General features: G+C 38.6%; 1 long non-coding RNA gene across 3 annotated transcripts in view; it reads right to left on the bottom strand.

Annotated features, from left to right (window-relative positions):
- Positions 1–2,030: 2,030 nt before the first annotated feature.
- Positions 2,031–25,265, bottom strand: part of LOC132673643 (uncharacterized) — a 78,990-nt gene continuing 55,755 nt past the window's right edge. For 2 of the 3 annotated variants that reach the window (XR_009608143.1, XR_009608145.2), the window contains exons 5-7: positions 21,253–21,461; positions 3,246–3,292; positions 2,031–2,679 (exon numbers count right to left, since the gene is read on the bottom strand). This is a non-coding gene — a long non-coding RNA (uncharacterized LOC132673643). The remainder of the gene's footprint in view (positions 2,680–3,245; positions 3,293–21,252; positions 21,462–25,265) is intronic. The other variant, XR_009608144.1, reaches the window with a different exon arrangement.

Raw genomic sequence — 25,265 nt, 5'->3', positions numbered from 1 at the left:
GTGCATGAACGAAAACTGAAAGCACCATCAAAATGTCATCCATGAAGAGGCCAGAGCATCTCATCTTGTGCTAAATATTTGTAGTTATTCAAATATGACACAGGCTTCTGCTTTGCAAAGACACACAGCCATATTTTAAGGGTTTTGCTCTCTTAAGGAGACTTTTGTTTTGATTTGTTTTTTTAAACAGCAGAATTAATTCGGCACTTGGACAGTATCCAATATCAAAGAAAAAAAATGTGTGGATTATACAAAATTCAACATGTCAGATTATAAGAGAGATGATCCCTTGGCTCCCCCCCCCCCCCACCCCACCCCGTCACAGACCTCTTTCAGAAATATGAGACAAATAAAAGGACCGCAGAGTAAATCACAAGAGAATATAATTTTGAAAAAAGATATTTAAAGCTGCCTCTCCATAAGGCTAATGACACGTGCCATTTTTATTTGATAGCCTGAAGCAAAATCACCTAACAACCCATAACGCTCACAGAATTCATCTTTATTTTTCAGCTTCTGTCAGGGAAGTTCTACAACTCCTTATGGCATCTTCTGAAAGCTCAGTACATGGTGCATACAAATCTGCAAAGCTTACTCTGCTACCTTAATCCCCTGGAGACTTTTATTCCCTTCTGATGAAAACCTAATTTGTGAGCCCCGCCTTTTGCTGAATCCAAAAACTCAGTTACACTCCCGATAACTGCTTTACCTAATTCCAGTTTCAAATAGCATAAAATCTGTCCACACAACAAACAGCTTTACACTGGGAGACCTTCCTCAAACGTTCTTCTAACATTCTCTAAAAAAAGGAAATATTTTATACACCAGCTGCACTAAGCTTGACAATACATAGAAAGCCACAAAGATTTGGTGTGCAAAGGTAATTCAAACTCAGTGTAAATATTGGGAGGCCAAAACCTGCTGGGCATAGGTTCAATACAAAGGCTATCACAAAATGTTTTTACATTATTTAAATTTGTATGTAGTCAATGCTGTGCATAATTCCTGCTGAAAAACCCATGGAGCCATGGCACACAGAATCTCCACCTTTGCTTGATCTGTGCTGCTTGAGAGAAAAGGAGGACTCTCATTAGAAGTTGAGTTTGAATACGTTTTTCAAAATAAAGGTAAAATAACTTCAAAAAAATGGAGTCATCATCTTCCAAAAAGAAAGTCTCAAGATCAAGGCGGTTGTTTGGGGGTTTTGAAGTAAAGAGGGATTCTATGTGTAAGGTGGCTAGGAACGGAGGAAGGATCCATTTATAAATTGGATTTTTCAGAAAGAACTACCTAAAAATACAGAATATCTGAGTGACACACACATCCCATTTGCCAAGAATGTCACCTAAAAGGGACTTCATGCTCAGAGTCCCCTTCAACCTGCAATTTGCATCAAAGCAGAGAATAGAAGCCCAGCCAGGGAGTCATGCACAGAACAAGGGAAATAGAGAACATGGATTCATGTTTAGTAAATGAACCAAGACAATCTCTGTAATGACTGTTACATTTCATTTGTGTACTCCAAGCAAAATCTGTTAAAAATAAATTATATATGTTTAAACTGGAAGTGTTCCTAGCATAATGGTATAAGGTACCCAGGGCTAAATTGAAATGATCATTCTAAAACTACAAAAATCTCAGGAACATAAATTATAATTTCACGGTATGCCTTGAAATGGTAGTTTTGCAATAAAATTAAAATATATATTCTCAGTGTTTGTCTGGCAAATGCAAATACATGAAACAAACATGGTTAGTAAATGAACCAACAATTTGCTACATTTGGAGAAATCTGTTTTTACACTGAATACTTCAATTGGCAAAAACCTAAAAATTTTATCTTTCTAAAGGAATTACCATTGGTATAATTCACACGATGCTTCTGAAATGATCAGTGAATAATTACAAGAGAGATTTGCTATTGAAAGAAGGAAAGAAAGGAAGAAAGAAAGAAAGAGAGAAAGAGAGAGAAAGGGAGAGAGAGAAAAGAAACCTTCAGTAACAGGAAATACTCTTTCTACATTAATTTTCTTTGTTGTATGTACATAGATTTCAAACAAGGACAAACCCAAACCAATTCACGTTCCCTAGCTGAAGGATCAAATAAAGGTAAAACTAGAGGTTAGAATTACAAAACAAACAAAAACCAACCTTAAATTAAGAAGACATATTGCCCAGATGGCTTTTGCTTGCTTCTTACCTATCTTGTTTGCCAGTGTAATTGGACAGCCCAAGGGCGGAAAGCTCACACTGGGATTGCCAGCGCTCCAGCAACCCACCCATTCAACAACCTGCGCCCAAAGTGCTTATTTAATGTCAGTATCATCAGTTCTGGTTTTTAAATGTAAACAAGCGTTCTTAATTTGCTAATTTTTAGAGTGATGCCACAAATTAAGTATTCTTGCCGTGGAAAACTTGCTCAGAAGTTACTTCATTCTTTGTTTTTTTTTTCTTTTTCAAAAGTGCGTTTTATAGTTCCAGCTGCTTTTCTCTGAGGGAACACTTGTGTTTTGACCAGACATACTGGCCATATCACGCCATCATCAATTCTAGTTTTCAAAAAAGATATTGACTTCAAAGATGCCGATTTATTGTTGTTGTTGATATTTCCTGAACTCTGCTCCAACCAAGTACAGATGCTCTGGCGTAGACCCTGTACAGACAGGCTAGGAATCCACACTATTTGATCAGAGTTTTGGAGAGAAAAAAAGGAGGAGGGGGCTGAATTAGCATACTTGTTTGATCTTTTCCCTGAAAGGTTTTAAGCATTGTGTTTAAAACTCTATGCAATTCTATCCATTGAAGCACGCCTTGCCTGAGGCAACAGTGCAGGAGGAGACAAGGAAGCTGCCAATTTAGAGAGACATTCCGGGTCCCAGCTCCTACAGATCTCCAGTGGAGTTCGGGCCATTAAGCTCCCACCCTTTCCACCTCAGGATCCTCATCTATAAAGCCAGGAGGTTGGGCTTGTTAGAAATACTGAAGGCAGCATATCAGAATATCAGAGCCTCTGATCAGTGAAGTGAGGAAAGGGATGAAATAGGGTCTTTTTTTTTTTTTTTCTAGAGCTGTTCTGGGTTCCCAGCAAAACTGAGAAGAGGTACAGAGATTTCCTGTGTAACCCCTGTCCCCACACTTACATAGCCTCCCCCCTTACCAATACCCCCCACCAGAGTGGTGCATTTGTTACACTGAGGGACCTACACACACACACACACACACACACACACACACATCACACTCACTCAGAGTCCAGAGTTCATCTTAAGGTTCACTCTTCGTGTTGTACATTCTATGGGTTTGGACAAATGTATAACAACAAGTGCCCATCATCAGAGTATCATTCAGAGTACTTTCATCCCCCTAAAAATCCTCTGTGGTCTGCCTATTCATCCCTCTCCCCCTTTCCCCACACCAGTCAACCACTGATCTTACTGTCTCTATGGTTTTGCCTTTTCCAGAATGTCACACGGTTGGAATCATATAGTATGTAGCCTTTTCAGATTGTTTTTTTTTACTTAGTAATATGCATGTAAGATTCCTGTGTCTTTTCATGGTTTAATAGTTCCATTTCTTTTTAGCACTGAATAATATTCCATTGTCTGGATGTGAAATAGCTGTTTATCCATTCACCTACTGAAGGACATCTTGGTTGCTTCCAAGTTTGGAAATTATGGATACAACTACTATAGACATTGATGTACACGTTTTTGTGAAGACATGTTTTCAACTCCTTTGGGTAAATAACAAGGAGCATGATGGTTGGATTCAATGGCAAGAATATGTTTCATTTTGTAAGAAACCCCCACACTGCCCTCCAAAGTAACTGTACCATTTTGCAATCCCATCAGTAATGAATGAGAGTTCCTTTTGTTCTATATCCTCACCAGCATTTGGTATTGTCAGTGATCTGGTTTTGACCATTTTGATAAGTACATACTGGTATCACACTGTTTTAATTTGCATATGATGTGAAGCATCTTTTGATATTTTTATTTACCACCTGTATATCTCCTTTGGTGAAGTGTCTTTTAGATCTTTGGCCCAATTTATTTCTAATTTTTATTTATTTTTGAGAGAGCAAGAGAGAGACAGAGCATGAGCGGGAAAGGTGCAGAGAGAAAGGGAGACACAGAATCCGAAGGAAGTTCCAGGCTCTGAGCTGTCAGCACAGAACTTGACATGGGCTCGAACTCATGAACTGTGAGATCATGACCTGAGCCGAAGTCAGATGCCTAACCAGCTGAGGAACCCAGGCAACCCTCTTTGGCCCAATTTCTAATCAGGTTTTTGGTTTCTTATTTTTGAGTTTATATATTTTGGATAACAGTCCTTTATCAGATGTATCTTTTGTACTATTTTCTCCCATTCTGTGGATTGTCTTCCCATCCTCTTCATATTGCCTTTTACAGAACATAATGTTTCCATTTTAATGAAATACAGCTTTCAATTATATATTTCATGGATCATACCTTTGGTATTATATATAAAGTCATCACCATACTCAGTCTCATCTAGGTTGTCTCCTATGTTACTTCTAGGATTTTTGCAATTTTTCATCTTATATTTAGATCTATGAACCATATTGAGTTAATTTTTGTGAAGTAGTGTAAGGTCTGTGTGTCAATTTATTTTTTTGCATGTGGATGTCATGTGGATGTCCAGTTGTTCCATTACTATTTGTTAGAAGACTATCTTTGCTCACTCTTAAATACAGAGAACAAACTGAGGGTTGATGGGGTGGGGGGTTTGGGGAACAGGGAAGATGGGTGGTGGGCATTGGGGAGGGCACTTATTGGGATGAGCACTGGGTGTTGTATGTAAGTGATGAATCATGGGAATCTACTCCCAAAGCCAAGACTACACTGTATACACTGTATGTTAGCTAACTTGACAATAAATTATTTAAAAAAAATAAGAAAGAAAGAAATTCTAGAAGAAGAAGAAGAAGAAGAAGAAGAAGAAGAAGAAGAAGACTATATTTGTTCCACTCTTCCTTTGTCAAAGATCAGTTGACTACATTCATGTGGTTCTATTCTATGTAGGTTCTTGATATTAAGCCTTTTTAAAAAAGATTTGTTAATTTGTTTTTCAGAAGTCATTAATGTTCTAGAGTACTTAGAAGTGCTGATGGGAAATATAAAGTGGTGCCTTAGTAGCCTGAAAGAGTCCACATATCAGGTGGTGAATGGTTTACTCCTAGGGAGAATCATGTAATTTGATGTACATTGCATTTGCAACTCAAAATTTTTGGCAGTGAGGAAATACAACTTACTGTTTTCATTCAGTAAATCTTTCTTTGGGTTTCCAGTGTTTGAATTAAATACAAGGTTTTTAAATAATTAATTTCATAGTTTAACCCTCATTCTAGTTTGAAGAGAAGGGAAATAACCCTACCATAGACCTACATCTTCCCCACTCTTACCCCCTCACTCTCTATCCAATCATTCTGACTTATTTTTCTGTATAGCACTACCTCCATCTGGCATGCTTTTGTATATTTATTAGTTGATAGTTGTTTATGAAAGCTCCATGAGGATAGGGTTTTGTCTTGTTCACTCCTATATGCTCAGTATTTAGAAAAATACCTAGCACACTAGGTATTAGGTGAGTGCCTAATAAATATTTTTGAATGAATAATTTGCCATTTGCTTTTTGGTTATTTTAAAGGAATTATCTTATGGAATGTTACAATTACTAGTAACAATAATATTAAAGATGCCATAATGTATTCCTATACAAACTCAATCTCAGGAAAAGGAGAATAAGGTCAAGAAGAGACAATGAAGAAGATTTGCAAAAGTAGAACCCTCCACACCCTTGCTACTCTAATGGTGTGGTCTAGGGACCAACCACATTAGCATCACATGAGATGAATCCAGATATGTAGAATCTCAGATCTCATGCCAAATCTACTAAATTCAATATTTGAAAAAGGTACCAGGTGATTCATATGCACATTAAAGTTTGAGAAGCACTTCTCTGGGAGTCTATATAGAAGACCTATACCTAATGACCATTCCTCATCCAGTACAAGCTTCCAGCAGCCATAGCTGAGTAGAAGGTGATTCCTGATAATTCTCTTTCAGATGCCTCCAGTGTGATTAAATCATGTTTACCTCCAGCACCTGTCTTATAAGATCTAGAATATCAAAAACCTGTATTACCCAGTTCCAGAAAGGTTCTCTTGCTGCTCAGTGATGCTTGAAATTCCTTTAACAGAGGAGAAGAAACTTTCATTTCCAAACCACAAATAAAAAGCCTAAAGTACAAATACCCAGAAAAGGTTAAATATGGACAGAAACTTAATCATCCTAAGGTGAAATTCAAAAACATGAATAAATGGCTGATAGTAGATTTCTGCAGGTTTTGCTAGGGAAGGGGGGGTTGAGAGAGAAGAAAGATATTCAATTCTTATAGGTTGTATATTTGGGAGATAACATGACAGAATGAGAGAAATGTAGGAAAACAGAATTTAAGGCATGATACTTTTTGTAGGGCAAACACTACTTTGAATTGAAATAAAAACTGTTCACATAAATTTATGAAGATTTTTTAAAGTCCATCTTTATCATCAGAGTACTTTTTTCCCACAGTTTTGGTAATCCAAGTATTATCCAGGAAACAAAATAAACACAGCACAGTGTGCTACAATCTTAACATCAGCAATCCGATCTGTAGGCAGCAGATTCAACAAAAGGAAGAGATAGCCCCAGGAGGCCATGTTGAAGAGGAGTGCCCTAGTGGGTTTGCCATTTGGAGAAATCAGGACAAAGAATGCACACTTTTTCTGGGAACTCAACCTGCCACCAGCTGATAGTCATCTTAAGGGGCACTTTTCTATAAATCACTATAATTTAAAAACCAAATGCTTTGAAACTCCTTTTGCCAGATCAAATCAAACTGACTCTCAGTTGGTGGAAGGCCCAGATGTGAGTTTCGTAACACACATCAATTACTATCTAATCCATCACTTGCAGATGCTGAATGTGCCTGGTGCCATTCCCAGAACTAGTGTCATGGAAACAAGCAACAGCATCAAGGTAGGAGTGGAATTAAAAAATGCTGCAGCCACTGTCTGCAAAGCACAAGTGGAGCATAAGTACAGGCTCAGTTTGGCCTTTCAATCTCAAGCCATATCATCTCTTGAGCTATTCAAAGCCCAAGTTGTAAGCAGTGATGCCATATGCAAAGAAAATGCCAATTTCTCTAACAGCAGTTTTATCATAGCTCCTTGGATACTTTCTCTGGTAATAGCCAATACTTTTCACGTAATGGTGTAGTCACTAACATGATCGTTGACCTAAATGGTAGACATATGGGTTTCCTCCCACAAGAGAAATGTTGATTTATTTGTATCCTTCACATTATCATAAGTTGCTTTCAACAAAAAATAACGTTGCAAGTCTACACAATGTGAATGAGCTGGCATAAACATGAAATAGCATATAGGCCATTTGAACAACCAAACCATCTTCACAACTGAATTTCTATTTCCACAGAACGTGGTAGGGTTGTGTCAGCTATAACTTCATATTCTGTTTGACTTGGCTAATTCGACTAATGTTAATTACCCTAATGAGAGAGCATCATCATCATCACTATCACTAAAATTTATTTAGTGCTTACTTAGTATATGCTAGGTACTGCTCTGTATATTTTACATGGAAAATACTTTCTTCATCATAAAAATCTTATGTGGTAAAGTATTGTTATTATCCCTGTTTACAAATGAGGAAATTGAGGACAGTGTGGTCAAGGAACTTGTGCAAGATCCTATAATTAACTCTGTTGGATGCTTAACAAAGTACAGGTCCCATCCTTCCTCGTTGTATCTCCTACAGTTCCTTATTTTGACCACCTTCCCTCACCTCCTAGTTTCCCTGACCAGCTAAAATGTTATCAAGAGAAGAGCCAAACAAAAAACTCATAGAAACAGAAAGAATGGTAGTTGCCAGGAGCTGGAGGCAGGGAGAAATGGGGAGTTATTGTTTAATGGGTATGCAGTTTCAGTTTTACAAGATAAAAAGAGCTACTTACAGATAGTGGTGATGATTGCACAACGCTATAAAAATATTAAATATCTTTGAACTGAACACTTAAAATTGGCTAACATGGTAAATTTTATGTTCTGTGTCTTTTACCACACACACACAAAAAAATATCGAAGGAAAAGAAAAAAGAACAGAGCCAGATGAATAGGTGAGATGCAGAGATACCACTGCGGAGACTTCTTTGCACCAATAGGTTAAGCTATTAAAAAGAATATCCACAGGTTTGGCATGGTATATGCCTAGGTCTGTGGCTTTGGAGAGAAAAAGTATGACTGGAAGCCTCAAACCTCCTTGAATACACTACATGGGAAGATGGCCCAGATAGCGAAATATGGAATTCACCCCAACAAGAGCATGATTTCACCAAGGATGCACTCCTCTTTTTCACGCACACTGGGCATCACTCAGGAGAGGTGTACCAGGCTGAAGACTTCATGGAAACTACAGATGATTACCTACAATGATAGATTTCTTTCTATGGAATAAGAACCATGAGCAGTACTCTATATACATTTAACATAAGCAAAAATTATACAAAGCAAATATAAAATTCATCTGACCTTGGACTACCAATAGTATATGGCCACTAGTACTCACTCTACAAATACTTTTTCTTCATCAACTCCACTCAGTAACAATTGGTGAAGACTCTGGGGCACTTGGGTGGCTCAGTCGGTTGAGCGTCCAACTTCAGCTAAGGTCATGATCTCAAGGTTTGTAGGTTTGAGCCCCACATCGGGCTCTGTGCTGACTGCTCAGAGTCTAGAGCCTGCTTCAGATTCTGTGTCTCCCTCTCTCTCTGCCCCTCCCTCACTCATGTTCTGTCTCTCAAAAAATAAACGTTTAAAAAAATTTTTAATAAAAAAAAGTAATTGGTGAAAACTCAGCCAGGAAGGGATGAGAGAAATGTGTCTGCTCTAAAGTTCCCGTCTAGGTCTCACCTTACACTGTCCATCATATTCTGTGTGCTCCACACTGTCCTTGTCATGCCCGTGTCCTATGCTCTGGAGTGTCATTTCCTCATGCAAGTTCCATTATGGTTAATTCTAGATAATTTTTAGTCTTTCTTTTTACCTTGTATGGGACATAATTTAAGTGTGGCGTTTACAGCAATGGTATCTCTAAGAATGTTTTCTTCCTCCAGTATTTCCTCTTTTTAGAGTTCCAACTCAGAAAAGATGCCTCTTTCAGTGTGCCTCCATCCTACTGTGCTCTCTGCATGTCCCTACTTCAGGGGACTCCCAGTCTTGCCCCTATGTTTGGCCACTCTGAGACTGTTGGAGAAACCTTTGTTTTGTTTTGCAGATCCTTTTGTTGAGAAAAATATTTTTCAGATTGGGCTTTAAACAGAGAATGACTTGCCCTCCCCTAGCTCTGTTTTGGGGGAAAATATGCTGTGTTTCCCTACCCACCTTTACATGTTATTTCTAAAACAATTAGACACTGTTATTGACTCTTCTAAGACAATTAACATATGATCTATCTCAACTCAGAGGAGAGAATATTAATTTCTAAAGCTGCCTTAGGTGCCTGGAACAAGAACCAGTAAAATACAAGCTAAGAAATCACTTGTGATTCACATAAATGGTTCCCCAAAGAAGGAACCCGGCTTCAGTTAGCACTAACAGTAGCTTTTGCTGTATTCTCAGCCCCTGGGGCAATATTTAACATGCTGGGGTAATAAGCTTCTGTATGCTATTATCTGAAGAACTAAAAACATTTAAAAATCCCATAAAATTGGTAACTTTGACCAAGGAGGAAGGGAACTCAGATGCCAACATCTGACCTAAAAACATACTAAACAAACTCACTAGAAAAATAAGAGAGACTAACTTTTTATATTTGTTGAACTGCTAAAGAAAAGCTCATCTCTCAGCATCTATGTTTCCTTTTTAAATCTAATTAATACTTTGCATTAGAAGTCACTTTAAAATATCTTTGCTGGGGCGCCTGGGTGGCTTAGTCAGTTAAGCATCCGATTCTTCATTTCGGCTCAGATCTCACACTAGTGAAATCAAGCCCTGTGTCTGCGCCCAGCATGGAGCCTGCTTGAGATCCTCTCTCTCCCTTTCCCTCTTCCCCTACACATGCTCACTTGCTCTCAAAAAAAAAAAAAAAAAAAAAAAAAAAATATGTGTGTACACACACACACACACACACACACACACACATATATATATATACACACATTTCTTTGGTTATGCAGTGAAACAGTGAAGCCACTGAAAAATCATACAAATAATGCGGTAGAAAAATCAAAACAATTTAAAAACCTAAATCAGTTAGGATGAAACTGGATACAAGAAAAAGCATTGTTTAACTCAAAAAGGGTAAAGTTAAAAATAAGGAAAGGGAGGGAAACTCTTGACTAACAAAATGGTACAGTCCAGAGAACCCTGAACCAGAAGCTCAAATGTATCCTCAGGACTCAACTTCTTTCCACCTCTTGGCAGACCTCTGAGTTGGCTTCGTTCTCAGGTAGACTCCATCCTCTCAGAGATTTGTAGTTCAGACTGACCTCAGCTCAGAGCTAGCAATCACTGAAGAGAGGGATTGTCTTTTCCCTCTAATCCTAACTAGTGTCTCAGAATTGAGTGTCATTGTCCAGACAATGGTCCAGGACTAGGTTACATGCTCCTCCCTGAACAAACCATACACCAAGGGAGGATATATTAGATATAAGCCTCATCCTTGGAGTGAAGGAGGGAGGTTCTGGGGAGGGAGGTTCCCCGGAGTAAAATCAAAGTGCCTGCCATTACTAGAAAAAAAAGGAAATGGTTGCCAGCCAGCTAAAGGCTACCCAATCCGGCACTCAAATTAATGAACTCCCCAACCTCAGCTTGTGAGATAACGACAAGAATTTTTAAAAAGGGAAATTAAGTCTAGTGATACAATGTCACAATACTAGCTTGGGAGTAATCAACAAACACAGACCTACATAAGTAAATATATTAGGACCGTAGCCCCTCCATTTCAACACCAAGAAACTATGTGGGTCAATCAGATGGAATTAAAATCTGAATCTATTCAGAAACAATTGTTAACTCAGTTCTCAAGCCACAAGAGTCCAAGTACATGACAATGCACCCTCACATCACAGAGGTCCTATTCCTCCTTACTTCCAATAGCACTTCGTTCTGACATTACACCATATGGTGCAGGCCAAGTGCTCTTGTATGCAAAGTGAGTTCAGAGTAAATGAGCTAAAAATGTCTTACATACATAATGGCTCTTGTTTCAACTTGGCTGTGACTACTAGATTGCTGCAAACAACGAAATAATAGTGCTGCTAATGAGGAGATTTGTTCATAAGTTACTACACTGTCAACTCTAATGTTCGACCGTAATGGTTATTATTTATTGATATGTTATGCATATAACAAAGCAATGGCTGAGGCCAAAAGCAGCACCCAAGCCTATTAGATTGTGAATAATCTCCTAAAGATAATTATTTCTTAAAAATCTGCCCAAAGTCTCTGTATTTGAGACATCTTAATTGAAAAGACAGAGGCCTAGACTTATAGTCAGGGTTTCTTCTGTAAGAGACTAGAGTGACAACTCCCAGCACTGATGAGGGTGCAGACAAGCAGGCACTTCCAGACATCATAGTGGAAAAGTGTTTGACCCAGCCTTTTGGAAAGGAATCTGACACGATATATTAAAAATTTAAAAGCACATATCCTTTGACTCAGCAAATTTACTTCTGGGAATCAACCCTGTAAAAATTAAAGTACCAGCACATGAGGACATACATACTAGGATGTTTATTGCAGTTGTGTTCGTGATGGCCAAAACTTGCAACCACCTTCACTTCCACAAGAATGGAATGGTTGAACAGACCACGATGCATCCATATGGGACAGGTTATTATGCAGCTACTCAAAGAACAAGTCAGATTTACATCTTAGCTTGGAGAGAGGTATATGATATAGTATTAAGTGAGAAGAGCAAGTTACAGAGAAGTTAGATAGATGACAGATACATACATATATACAGGACTGTGAGGTATATATAGTATGATCACATCTTTGTGCAAAAGAGTAGAATAGTAGGGTTTGGATTCAGGCTTTGCAATTTGAGTTATCTTTGAATCTCACTTTCTTCATCTGCAAAATAAAGGAAATCTTTTTGCGAAGATCAAATGAGATGATGAAAATGACGGGTGAACTGTAAATAGCAATCAAATGTCATGTAATAATATTATAAGATAGCCTCATATGAGTCTGAAATTAGCATCCACAATGTGCTCCAAGGGTAGTACCACCTGGCAGAGTTGTATTTAGCTCTATCTACACCAACATCAGCCACCTCTTCTGGCCTCCAATTGTGTGTAACCAGATTCACAGAGAGTAAAAGAAATGGTGAGCTATAGCTAACACTATTACTGCAGGTTACCCACACAGTGCCAGAAAAAGAACTCCAATGTGTTCCCAAAAGGAGCCACACATCCCATTCAGTACTTTGAGCCTTAATAAGATCATGTTCATTTACATGGCTAGTTAAGTAGACAACCACAGAAGCTAACCGCCCTGTAGAAATATGGTTATATATAAGAAGTGTTTTCACTCTTGAAAATGAACATATTCTCTCTTCATATATGCTTTATAAATAGTTTTAATCATACGGTAGATACAGTTTTATGCCTGTCTCTGGGGCCAATTGGCTCTACTTCTTTCTAGCTGTGTAACCTTGGAAAATTACATAACCTTTCTTAGTTCTTTCATTTGCAAAATGAGGGTGATAATAATACCCACCATTTAAGATTGTTGTGATAATCAAGTGAGTTAAAACATTTAAAAGACTTAAAACAGAGATAATACCTAATAGATGCTAAGTAAATGTTAGTTATTATTATTTTAATCTTTCCATGTAACATAAGTTTACATACTTTTTTCCATATTCCCCATACAGCCTGCATTGCCATCATTTTATTAATGTTATTTGAACATAAATAGCATGCTTTATCAAATGGGTATTGTTGTAATTTCCAATGTTTTTCCTATGTCACTATTGTAAATATGTTAATCAATATCTTTGCACATTGACTTTTTCCAATTTGGATTATTCCTATAAAAACAGGCCCCCAGAAAGAGTTTAGAGAAAGAAAGAGTACAACAATCTTTGGGTATTTTGATATACCTTGAAAGTAGGGCTTTAGATTAGAAATATATATTTATATTTATATAAATAATTTATATTTATAAATATTTATATTTATAAATATTTATATATATTTATATTTATAAATATTTATAAATATAAATATTCTTTCTGAGGCCCCTTAAGAACTTGACATGATCTTTTTCATGCAGCCATTCAACACCTGCTGATATTTTTATCAAGATTCATTTAAGAAAGGTCATTATAAGAAATTACCATACTAAAATTTATCTACAAAATTATTTAAGTTTCAGATTTTTAAAACATAGCTTCCTGAATATAATCACATCATATTAGAGTTTTGCTGTTTAAAAGAAAAAAATGGAAAGCCCACTTACTCAATGATATTTTTAGCACACAAAATTCCCCTTATGAATCATACACTCACAACCCATGCACCCCTAAACATTTAGCTCCTTCTGACTCATTCTGAAACACTTCAACAACTTCTCCGTTGAAATTCAAAGTGTCCCAATACTGTAAGATCCCCTGTTCCTCTAATTAATTAGTTCCCTTTCCCACTGGCAAAATGCAAGAGTAATAATCTATTTACAGATTGTGGAATGAAGCACACAACCGGAATCTTCCACCGCCCGCTAGCCTAAACGTCCCTATCTTCCAGGAGGACCTCTCTCTAACCTAATACTGGACTTTCATTCTCCTCCTTCCCAGCCACCCCACGACTACTGCCCATAGGTAACATCTTATCCTTCAAAATCCTGGCTGTTTCCTAAACCCTGTTTCCATTTTCAGACTCTGTGGTTTCTGTGCCCTCTCTGCACAGTTTGCTTAAGGAGGCACACTGACTTCACTAATCGTGTGGATTGATTCAGTCCTCCAAAGCACAGTTAGTTGCCCTGTAACAATCTGTTTAGTTTGCTCCTCTACCAACACACCAAGTGCTCCATCTTGTGTAGGGGGTTACTCCACACAGAGAACTCCCATCATGTAAGAAAATAACTGAATCCATAACATTTACTTTCACTGACCCCTTTCCCTCATTGCTGATCATTACTGTGCCCAAAAAATAAACATGAAACTCATTCCTCAGGTATTTTTCTGTTCTGTTGCTACAAATCACACTGGGCTGCTGGTCTGGCAAACTTTCAAGGTCCTTTGCCACCAATTATTGAATTAATTAATTTTCCAGCAAGCTTGCTCTTTGTTCTGTATAGCACATAAGTGGCACTCAGGGATGGCAAGTTTATACTAAGAAAGCAAGACAAGTGCTAATTTAAGTCACAATGAGAAGCACTTAAAATCTCCACACCTTCCAAGTAGACTCTTACTGACCATTATCTACCTCTGAGGCAGGACCAAGTGAGTGACTTCACAGACATGAAAATTTCATTTCAGTGGCCTTACATGAACCCAGACTAATTTGAAATTAAGGTCTTTCTTTGAAACCCCACTGGAAATTCTAGCAATATGGCTAGGGTGATGCTACTGGTTGGCAAAATGGCAAGTCATTTATCCTTCCTGCCCTTGTTTCCTCACACGTGAAATGAGGAACACTGACTCACTTCACAGGAAGGCTGCATGCATTTAATTAATTAACAACACACATCAAAAATACAAACTGCAGAACACCTTTGCTCAGCCCCTAAGCTCAGTAAACTTGCCAATTGTATTCAATTGTTTAGTTGATCTAACCTAGATCTTTCCTTAAGTTTGCTCTAGTCTGGCCCATAAACATGTTTTTGTCTACGCTTACAGATACTTACAGACACATGTGTGGATTTTAATTTCCTATTTTAATGTTTTCTTTCCATTGCTGCAATTGTTGAGGTCTTATGTTTTCTTCATCAAATGCTCACTCAGTTCCCCATTCACTGCAGAAAACACTAGACACCCATGCCAAAAACTTACATGTCCGACTAGCATATATCTAGCCAAATGAGCCCACATCAAACTCAGTTTTACTTTCCTTACTCCAAAGTACCTTCTGTGACTAGACAAAAGATGATGGAAACTTCATCCTAGAACATCAAACGCTGCCAGGCACATTTCCATCTGTCCTACTGCAGATTGCCAAAAGCATTTTTTGCGTTGTTTTTTTTTTTTTTCTATAAAGTCAATCAAGAATTCTCTCAGGCAGGAGTTATTTGAGGACTAGGAAATGTGGTGTTTCCTACCCTGACTGACCCCTTGGACTATGGAAGACATGCCTGACCAAAATAGAAGAAGGAAAAACAACTGGTACACAGACATGGCACCTTCAGAATCTGTTTACCTCCTTCCTTGAGCCATACACAACACCCAAAGACATTAAGCCTAAGTGATGAAGAATCATGTCCTTAAGGAGAGAGAACACAGATATGTTAGACCCTAAAGAGGTAAGGAGCTTCCCAGCTAGAGCCAGGAGCCAAGAAAGTTAGAAAGTGCATTGATGCCAAGGAGGAAAGGTCAAGGAGGACGTGGGGTTCAATGGATCAGTAGCCAGTTATCTAAGTCAAAAAGTGAACTCTATTTTGACACTGGGGCAAGGGAAAGCGTTACTGATAAACAGGGACAGAGACAGAAAACATTTACATTCAACATACTTATCCTCTTCTTTAGAGAACACAAATTGTTAAAGGGAAAAGTTTTTGTAATTCCTCTCCTTGAAGTAACACCATGCTAATTCACTAACCTGTACCAAATGAACAGTCATCTTTTATTAACCAACTCTCATAGGTCCTACTTTTCAACTTTCCCCAAAGATCCTCAAGACTATCAAATATCCCCAAGAGCAGATCGCATGCTTGTTTAGGCACTTCTTACTTCAGACTGCTCTATCAGTCTGTTGTCATATTTCTCCTAAATAGCCATAGCACAACCATGCCTGGACATTGTAGTTTACAGATGCACAGAGATGTTAATGAGTCCCTGCTAAGAAATCATGGAATGTGGATCACCATTGTTAAGCACTATGAGAACATATATATATGGTTCTTCCTTACACTAACAAAATCTGATTTTTAATTAAAAAAATCCCTACTCCCACAAATACTATTGTACTGAATAAACGCATTACCAAAGCAATTTATGGTCAACTGGAAGTCAAGATAGTACTGAAAAAGCAGAACCCAGAGGTCCTGAATGAGCACCCTCCAACCACCAGTGGAGGAAATGAGGTCAGACCTAGCTGGGGAAAGTAACCAGTGCAGCTGCCTTCCTTTCTTACTTCCCATTCACTTCTTAACCTTCTGGCATCTGTCTTCCTTCTGCCATGTGCTTGTTATATGGAAGATGGTGGTTCCCAAATTTAGCGTGCCACAGAATTTCCTGGAAAGCCTGTTAGAGCACTGATTGCTGGGCCCCAACCCCACTGTGTCTGATTCAGTAGGTGTGGAATGAGGTCCAACAATCTGCATTTTCAAGTTCCCAGGTGAGGTTGCTGCCACTGCACTAGGGACCTCATTTTGAGACCCATAGCTCTGTGGAAGTTGCCATGCAATGTTCAGCAAGTATATTTTCTGACAGTGAGAATATTGACCCTCTCCCTACCTCTGAGAATTACTAAGAAGACCTAAAACTTGTAAATGAAATGAAACACTGTGAGAACACTTCAGAAACTAAGCAGGTACAGCATTAGCAATCAACACCAGCTGAATCGCCTCTTTGTTGCATTTGATCCCAAGGAACGCTTTCTTCTTGAAGCTCTATTCTCTATTCCACTGTTCATTTTTGTCTTCTTCCCTCATTCTTCTTTCTCCTCTATGCCCTGCTTTCCTCTGTCCATACTTTCTGTCTACAAATTCATCTAATCTCACTGACTCAAAAATCACTCATAAGAGAACTACCCCCCAAACTCAGTTCCATATCTCTAACTTACCCTGTTCTGTTCACAACATCTCCAAGCTTAAAAATGTATGCCCTCACCCCTTCCTCACACTTCCTCCCAGATATCAACCATCTTAAATGCTTCCCCTTACAGCCTTTAATGTTATCCACCACACTGCTTCCCTTCCTCTGCAATCCCAGTACCACCAGGCTGTTGGCCTCTGTCCCACAGACCTCCCACCTGGCCTCTCCACCTCCACAGCCTTCCTGCTTCAGTCCTCCTAAATGCTCCTTCCTTGATAACCTGCTTAAAATATTGTTTTCATCAAGCCCCCCTGCTCTAAAATGCACTCTGGATTCTCATGGCCTAAATAATGAATTCCCAAAGCTAGTTCAGATGTAAGTGCCTTTGCAATCCACCCTCACCTTGAGCATAGGCCAGATAGATGCCTGTCAAGGCAGTGATAGCACAGACTCCTGCACTGAGTAAGCTTCCTTTCTGAGTCTCCAGTTGTATTAGGTATTTCCAATTTTAGTTGTACTATTTTCCTAATAAAGCCATGGCTTTAATCAATCAATCCTACTAATTTGTTTTTCACCAAAATGCCATCTTAAATACCACAAATACACCTGTGCTAATGATGTTTCCACTTCCCTCTGCCCACACAAATTCTAATCACCCACTGAGGTCAAAGTCAATGCCTTCTTTTCTGCTGGTGTTCATACCTTTATATGCTCTCAAGCACTTTGTACTTGGAGTCTTCACCTTCTCCTCCTTCCTCTTCTTCCTCCTTCCTTCCCCCCTCTCTTTTACCTTCTCTTCCCTGAATCATCTCCATTACCATACAACATGCTTTAGAACCTCTTATCTGTAAAAATAAATAAAAGAAAAAAATCTCCATTGTCCCACATGCACCTCATCTACCCACCATCTATCAATCAGACCATTTCCTTGCTGGCTTTTACAAATTCTCTACTTTTTCACTTTGTCTTCATTCCTTCTTCAACCCCATACAATCTAGCATCCAGCTCCGCTGAATTTGCTCTGTTCAATTTACTAAGAACCAGCTCTGTGCCAAAATCAATGAAAAGATCAGTCTTCTCATCTCACCAACCCCTTTGTAGCAGTCAATATGTCCTCCCTTCTTAATTTTTCTTCTCTTGGCTTCCAGCACTCCACACTGCCACTTTTTTTCTTACCCCATGAGTAACTCATTCCCAGTCTTCTGCCATGACTCTTCTATTCAGCCTCTAAATTTGGGAGCGCATGGGGTCTCAGGCTTAGGCTCTTCTTCTCTTACTATCCACAAACATTCCCTAATCTATTTCATCTACACACATGGCTTTAGATGCTATCTGTTTGCTGGGGACTCCTTATTTTCCCTCCAGGCTTAACATTCGCTTTAAGCCCCAGGCTCTGTCTTAGTATCCTAACTTGGATATCTAATATGCACATTACACTTATCTAAACAGAACTCTTAGTTCACCTCTCCCATCTCCTTCTTGTTTCTACTCTAATTCTCCCTCTCTCGGGAAATGATACTATTAATTAACTCAAACCAAAATTTTAGCCACCATTCTTACTATCTACCCACATTCAATTCATCTGCAAATACTGTGTGTTATACTAGCAAAATATATCTCGAATATGCCCAATTCTCCCCATCTCCACTGCTGCCACCCTAAACCAAGTCCCCAAAGTCACTTTTCTGAAATGTCTTAAGAGTCTTCTAAGTGGCCTTCCTACATCCATGCTCAGCCTTCTCCCAGAGAAGAGTGGTCTTTTTAACATATAAATGGCATCACTCTCTTGCATAAAATATTGCAACGAACTTCCATTTTTACCTCAACTAAAATTAAAAACTTCTCACTGCAGTCTACTACACTGACTCTTGACTCTCTGATCTCAATTGGTACCACATTCACCTCCCTATAAACACCTTGTTTAAACCATACTGGTCTTTTATTGTCCACATAAGCCATCTTCTTTCTTGACCTCAGATGTTTTTGCTGTTTTCTCCTTCAGGAACACTCTCCACTGGGTTTTCTCATGTTGATTCTTCCTCATCCTTCAGATTTTAGCTACTAATATCGCCTTTTCAGAGAAGTATTTTTTGACTACCCTGTCTAAAACATTTCCTATTAAATAGGGATTCTCTATCTCACCAACAGTAAGAGTTATCATAATCAAAATCTAATTATGTTTTTACTTGTTCAGTTGTTTGTTATTAGCCTTCAGTTTCATCTCCTAGCCTCCGTGCAACTAGAATATAAGCCTTAAAAGAAGAAAAAACTTTGGGGCACCTGAGTGGCTCATTCAGTTAAGCATCCGACTTTGGCTCAGGTCATGATCTCACAGTCTATGAGTTCGAGCCCCATGTCAGGCTCTGTGCTGACAGCTCAGAGCCTGGAGCCTGCTTCAGATTCTGTGTCTCCCTCTTTCTCTGCCCTCCCCCATTTGCACTCTGTCTCTCTCTCTCTCTCAAAAATAAATAAACATTAAGAAATTAAGAAAAAACAAAAGAAAAAAAACTTTATATGTATTTTCCTATGATTTATTCTTAGCACCTGAGCATAATGCTTAGAATTCCTCAATAAATCTTCACTAAAAATTGTAAATGAACGGAATAGTCAGAATGGGCTACAGAAACACATAATTCCAGAATCTCAGTGGGCTAAAACCACAGCATTGTACACCTTACCAAGACTAGATCCTTTGGGGACCATGACTGACAGAGGCTTTCTCTCAACACATGTGTCTATGAGGATCAGCACACCAATGCCACAAGGTGTGGTTAACAGCATGAGGCTTTTAAAGTTTAAAGCAAGAAGTGACACATATCATAGCCACAATGAAAAAAAGTATGGAGTTTCCTCAAAAAAATTAAAAATAGAATTATCATATGATCCAGTGATTTCACTACTAAGTATTTGCCCAAAGAATATGAAAACACTAATTCAAAAAATATGTGCACCTCCATGTTTATTGCAGCATTATTTAGAATAGCCAAACTATGGAAGCAGCCCAAGTATCTATAAAGAAGTGGTATATATATACATACACACACACACACACACACACACACACACACACACACACACAATATGGAATATTACTCAGCCATGAAAAAAAGAATGCAATCTTGCCATTTGTAACAGCATAGATGGATCTAGAGGATATAATGCTAAATGAAATAAGTCAATCAGAGAAAGACAAATACCCATATGATTCCACTCATGAGGAATTTAAGAAACAAATGAACAAAGCAAAAAGAGACAAAAAAGAGACTCTTAAATAGAGAGAACAAACTGATAGTTTAACTAGAGGGGAAGTGGTGGGGGGGGGTGTGGTGCGTGAAACAGGTGAAGGGGATTAAGAGTACGTGTATCATGATGAACACTGGGTAATATATAGAATTGTGAAATTACTATATTGTACACTTGAAACTAATGTGACACTGTATGTTACCTGTACCAGAATTAAAATGAAAAGTAAAAAAAAATTTTTAAAAAGAAGTGACACATATCAATCTTGCTTTTTTTGGCCAAAGCAAGTTACAACAGCCAGGCCTAACTTCAAAGAGGGTGGGAAAGTATAATTCTCCATGTGCCCAGAAAAAAGAAAGATGGAAATATTTGGTTAGCAGCACTTATGATTCCATACCCACCTTCTAACTAGGAAATTTCTTCTATGCAGAAAAAAGATAATAAAAATATTTGGTAATGTGCATTTTTGACTTCCATATCTACCCTCTACTTAAAGCCTTCTTCCATCAACCTACAATAGCATAACCTCTCTGAACACTTGTAGCAGTTATTTCTGTAATTCTCACTTGGTGTAACTGTTCAATCATCTGTCTCCCCATCTACACTGTAAATAAGGAGGGCAAGGACCCATATCTCTTTTCCTGTGAACCTAGTATTCTGAGGAACTGGCTTAGTGCCTTTCACATAGTAGATTCTGAGCAACATTTGTTGGAGGAATGTCTTGTGGCTTCTCATGTGTATGTGTTTTTAGCTACACCATTAGACTAAATATTCCTCTGCATATAGTACATAAAGACAAGAGTTTACATTTCATGTACCCTCCGGCTGATGCATCATGGAGATATTCTCCTATTGCCAAGAACACAGTATGTAATTATTGAACTAAATTAATTAATAGTGTTAGAACTGCTCACTGAGGTTCAGTATGCAAAATACCCCTATTAAAAAGATACTCCCAATGCCCCAGCACTATCATCTTTTGAACACAAACTCACAGAAGGTATACCTTGCCATCCCTGGCTTCTGGCAAAAGGTTCACAGCCAGTTGTCTTTGGTAGAGAAAAACCAGCAGAAGATTGCATGGGTCTTCTTGGTTCTGTTGGTGGTCAATCTGTGTCTGGAAGTGAAACTCCCTTTTCCACAGGATTTCATCACAGCAGTAACCACAGGACTCAAATTTTGGTCACTGATAGTGTCCCAGCTCAGCTGCATATCCTAACATGAAAATGAAACTTGTGTTCTACTCCTTTATGTTCCTTTTCCTTAAATTGTCAATTTCTAAAATGATGCTGAGGTTAAAATCTGTTCCTTCTTACATGGGGTCATCATGTGTAATAATGACAGATCTATCTCTAAGACCTTCATTAAGTGAGAGAGAGCAGTGATATCGCTGAGATTTTTACATCAGAAAATATCCTTTGATTACCAGGTGGTTTCTACTTCTCCAGACAAGTTCAAAATACATATATTTCGACGTCCGTGTCCAATACCATTGGACTTATAACCTTCTTCCTTAGGAAAATGCCATTTCAATTCTTAATTGAGTATCGTTAGTCTTCCAAATCACACAAGCCATTGTGGTGTAGCAGAAAGTTAGAGAGGCCTTCTTTAATTCCAATGCATATCTTGTGCAAATTACTTAACCTGAATTTGTTTCCTCATCAAAAAAAAAAAAAAATGAGGATGATAATACCTACCTCATAGGATTAAATAATAGAGAATTACTATGTTTATCTCTATATCTGATACTTAGGAGATATTCAAAATGTTTTTTTATATCAGCTACTATAACTATTAGGCAATGTACCAATTTAAAGTCCTTCAAATAAAATCACCTAATAATTACAGACCCGTTTTGAGTTAATGAATCTGAGCTCATAACAGGGCCTGGTACACAGTAAGCTCTATATATGAATGTTAGCCATCAACATCTTCATTGGGACATGCTACTATGCTACAATTTAATTTTTGTACTTTCCCCACATTTTCGTCTCTTATATATGGCTTTTCTAAAATGTACTGTGCTCTCTTCCACTGTGATTGGAAGCATATATTGGTACTTTTTTCTATGGGGAGCAATTAGCGATATCCTTCAAGATTTTAAATGCACAAATTCTTCAAACAGCAATTCTACTTCTAGGAATTTGCACATATGCAGTATGACATATGTAGAAAAACACTTATTTTAACATTGTTTATAAAAGCAAAAGATGGAAAATAACCAATTATTCATTAGTAGGAAAGTAGTGAAATGATGGTATGTCCACATAAATACTGCGAATGGGGCAGCTATAAATACTGGCATGAAACAATCTCCAAGATATGTTACTAAGCAAAAAGAGCACAGTACAGAGCAATGTCTACAATATGCTATCATTTGGGTTAAAAAAAAATGACATGCATATACATTCTTGTATATGCACAGAACATCCCTGGAAAGACACAAGACTGGTAATGACAATTGCTTCTGGAAGGGGAACCAAGAAGCCCTAGGAAAGGGTAAAGAGATAGTTATTTTTCACAGAATATCCTCTCATAAAACCTTTAAAATTTTATACTATGCACATATAGTTACTTTTCCAAAATATATTACTAAAACTGTGCTTAATCCTATGATGTATCACTGATTAAATCTGAGAAGATGGTGATAGACAAAGGGAACTTCTAGAATGCTTTAGTTTTAGGGGAGCCTGGGCGGCTCAGTCAGTTAAACATCTGACTTCAGCTCAGGTCATGATCTCGCGGTTCATGAGTTTGAACCCCACGTTGGGCTCTGTGCTAACAGCTCTGAGCCTGGAGACTGCTTTGGATTCTGTGTCTTCCTCTCTCTGCCCCTCCTCCATTCATTCTCTGTTTCTGTCTCTCTCAAAAATAAACATTAAAAAAAAAAAAAAAAGAAAATATGGCTAGTGAAACCACTGTCACTTCCATAGTGCAATGACTGTTCATCAGTCCACAAGCATTTATTAAGTACTTATTACGACCCTGATGTTCTGCTGGATGTAATAGGAGGGAGAGATGCAAAATATTGAGGGCCCAGTCTCTTTCCTCACAGGTGAAATTGTGAACAGAGTCCAGCAGTAAAGGATTTAATGGATGCAGCAGTGAGGCTGGTCTGTGCGAGGACACTTTATAGAGGAAAGATTTGCAGGATCTCAGCAACAGAGGTAATGATGATGCTGGGGACAAGTTATGTCTCCTCCTTTCTCCATTTCCTTGTCTTTAAAATGGAATAATCTGCCTTGGCTCTCCTCTCACAGGGATGCTGTTAGGATTAATGAGGTAAAGCTTGTGCTTATGTAGCGTCTTTCTTCTGAGAACTCAGAGTGCCTTGCAAAGTATTCTTATTAATATTCATAGGGTGGTTTATATATTTTTCCACCTTTCGCTTTGGAAGTTGCACATCTACACCTAAAAACGCCAATTCTTCTCTCATTCTTCCTCAACATCACTTTCTCTCTTGCACCAAAATAGTGCAGTTTCAAGCTTTAACGTCTTGCTGGTTTTATATAGCTTAGGGCTAATAACATCACACAGCTTGCCTGAAGGAGAACCCACCTGTACATTCTAAAATTTCTACAGTTTCCATTGTATACATATGCATGATAAACCTTACCTCATGGTAAGATATCAAACAAATATATACCAAGGAAGAAAAAAATCATCCATAACCAAGACTGCTCCCTAAGAAGGGTGAATCACAAAAGCAGTAAGTCGTTCAAGGTTGGGCTTGCAGGTTCAGGGATAGAGGCTGAACCCCACCTCCCTCCACTGGCCCCAGAGACCAGACTGCTCTACATAACAGGGATGACTTGGGGTTGGGTGTGGAAGACAGGGAGTGTAGAAAGAGGAGGTGGGAGCAGAGGAGAGAGGAAGGGAATGGAGCCAGGAGAGTAGCAGGAGGCCATGCCTAGCAGGAAGTGACTCCTTTCCATATATATGAATACATTCCACCAAAGCTTACAAAATGCTGAGTAAGTGGATTGCTTTTGTAAACTGGGCTGAGTTTGTACCCAGAGAGATGGAGGTAATGAAACAGACATGAGGGGATGAGCCTGGAAATGATAGAAATCATGAGAGAACTCTGGACTTTCAATGCCTTGGGGCTGACTAGGATCCGAGTTAGACAAAATCTCTGAGGGAAAAAGAGATTTGGCTGACATGAGGCTATCGATATGTGATGTCTATTGATGCTTGTTATTTATTCATGTATGCCAATGTTAAAATAAAACTTTTAAGAAGAAAAACTTTAGGTTTTAGAAAGATGGCCCTGGCCAGCTAGGACCAAGTGGAGACTGGGAGACAGAGAAGTGAGTGGACACCCTTCCGGTGCTGCAGCCAACCTCAGTCCCAGGTGTTATACCTCCTGGTCAGCTGCTGGCTGTACGTAACCGGTCCGTGCCACCTCTCATCACATCTTTCCTCAGACTTGCTTCTACCTTGTTTGGATGTTTGAGAATAGCAATGGCTGAAGCCTTCAATTTAAGAGGTAGTAGGAAGGCTGCCTACTCATATCACGCTACCTGTTTGGCCCTAGGCTAATATCACAAAACAAAGCTTCTTGCAGCAACTGAGAAGAAACAATTTGCATAACTTAAAGCTATGTTAGAGTGTTGTGCTTCATGTCTGAGCAGCATAAGTCTTGAGCTTTAAATAGCCCAATCCTAACATATATTTAAGAGCAATGTTCTAAAGGCTGTGTTACATAAAGTGGAACACTTAGTGACACCACAGCAAAGTGCCAGGTCCCCTTTCTTGCAGACTGACAGAAGCCAGCCTCAGTTATGCAGCTGGGAGAAAAACTTTCCCGTCATATGAACCCCAAAAGAGGTTAGCTGTGTTTACAATTTAGACAGCCCTACAGTGTTCCACCAACCTCAAATATCTCCTCCCGTGGTCTGCGTGGCCTTGACAATCCTCTGACAGAGTCACCATAAGGTCACTCCTCTGGATTAGGCAATAAAAGAAGAGTCATGAGTCCTGGAAGAACATTGAGGAATGCATAAATGTGCCATAGGT

The sequence above is a fragment of the Panthera onca genome, chromosome C1, assembly GCF_046562875.1.
Source record: "Panthera onca isolate mPanOnc1 chromosome C1, mPanOnc1 haplotype 2, whole genome shotgun sequence".
NCBI classification, from domain to species: Eukaryota; Metazoa; Chordata; class Mammalia; order Carnivora; family Felidae; genus Panthera; species Panthera onca.
This window is presented reverse-complemented; position numbering and strand designations above follow the sequence as displayed.